The sequence below is a fragment of the Coffea eugenioides genome, chromosome 3 (assembly GCF_003713205.1).
Source record: "Coffea eugenioides isolate CCC68of chromosome 3, Ceug_1.0, whole genome shotgun sequence".
Lineage (NCBI taxonomy): Eukaryota > Viridiplantae > Streptophyta > Magnoliopsida > Gentianales > Rubiaceae > Coffea > Coffea eugenioides.
Window position 1 is genome coordinate 47,617,223 of NC_040037.1, and position 2,060 is coordinate 47,619,282.

The window sequence follows — 2,060 nt, forward strand, 5'->3', positions numbered from 1 at the left end:
TCGGGGGTCACATTTGACGAAGGGGAAGGCAAGGATAAAAATCCAAGGCACCCCTTCGACCTAGCCAAGGCTAGTTGCGTGACTTAAACCAATTTTTCCTAATTTTTCTACCCAAGGTATGTATCGCGTGTTGGATATGTCTATATGAATGCAAAAACCTAGACCTAGGGGGACATGGGGGAAATTTCTCTTCAAAGGTTGAGCGGTGCCAATCACATTAATTGTGAAGCCCAATAATGATCCTTTGGAGAGGTCACACGTAATCCTAAATGACGTAAAATGAGTGGAATGCATGCCATGTGAAAGTGTGAGTTTGTGTGAAGTGAGAAAAATGATAAAAGTAATAAGATATAAGTGGAGGTGTGCAAATGTCTTTGCAAGGTAAAGTAAGTAAAGAATAATAAGGTGAAAAATGCCATAAGGTGTATGTGTGAAGAGAGAATGTAGAAAGTAGTGTGAAAGTAGTGTGAAGTGAGAATGTGGAAAAAGGGTTAGAATATAAAGTAAGTGTATGTGATAGTGAATGAATAGAATGCATGAATCCTATAGGAATGCATCAAGACGGGAACGGGGAGTCCTAACTTTGTGACTTAATCTTCCCTTTGATTAGAAGGCAAAACTAGCGTGCTAAGGCTATCGAGTAGCCACACTCGCTCGTTTCCCTTATCGAAAGGGGACTCTCAAGCAAATGAGCCCTATAACTAGTATGAGATGCAAAACCTAAAAATGAGGGGAAAAAAGGGTTCGAGGAGCATGCCAATGATAAAACTAAGAAAAATGCATGACATGTAGTGAACATGCAAATATGCACTAACAAAAGGGGATGGCCTATTGGGTCTAGCGTTGGACTAGCCTTTTCTATGAATTCCTAATGAAATAATGAGCCACAACTAGCATTGGACTAGTGTGGTGACGTACATTCATCCATCACATTCATTCATGGCTATGGAAAGCGATTAGACATGCCAAACACCCATAAACACATAGCACATAACAATTAGCATGCTCGACTAGATGCAAGAACCTAATAAAGCAAATTAACACATAGCAACTAAGCATGCAAGACACATAAAGCAATTGAAGCCCTAACTATTACATTTGCTAGCTAGGCACATGTCTTCAACAGGTCTTCATCGAATGCTCATCCAAGCCCTATCTATTACAAGCCAAGAGGTGTACACATACCCCATAATGAAATACTTAAATAAAAGGCAAAAGTAAATGAAATAAATGAAAGGAATTAAAGAAAGGCAAGGAAAGCAACGTAGACATGCAATTCACACTTAGCACGTTGGATCACATAGGAGAAATGAAAATCAAGGAGATAGAGGTTACCTCCCTTGCAATTGGGCCCCAATGAAGTGAAATCACTCATTTATCCTCCAAAATAAAAGAAATGGTCAAGGTACCAATTTATTTGGGAAAATTAAAGAAAATAGGCAAACACAAGCTCACTTGGTCATAAAGCCCCTAAAGTCATGAATTAAATGCAACTGAAACAAAGCATGGTAATTAATTAAAACAAACAAGCAATGAAGTTGTAGAATTAAAATTGTCAAGGACCAAATTGAGGAAATTATTCAATTGGTTGGGTCATAGTGAAACAAAGGGGACTTGGGGGGTCAGAGTGCAAATTTTCTGGAAATTATTCATGCAAATGCATGCAAACCAACGTGAAAGAGCATTCTGAAAATATTTTCTTAGGCTTTGAAGCCTTCACAACTTTGCATGACAGATTTTCTAAGAAAACAAAACAAAACTCTCAAACCAAAATCCAACTTCAAGTTCCTACCAAACTCATCATACATGCAAGAGCCAAAACGAAGATGATTTCTATGCAAATCTGGTACAACAAACTGAAAACCATTCCAGCAACAAAAAGACTTTCAGTAACAACGAATGAAGCTTGCTGCAACTTTCTTACCAATTCAGATTTTTATCACAGCTTTGATTAGATGTTTCCAAACCAACATCATCAATTCAAACTAAGCAACCAACTTCACTCGAATAAACAGAAAACTTAGCAAGACAACATGCAATTTTGGACAGTCCAAACAACT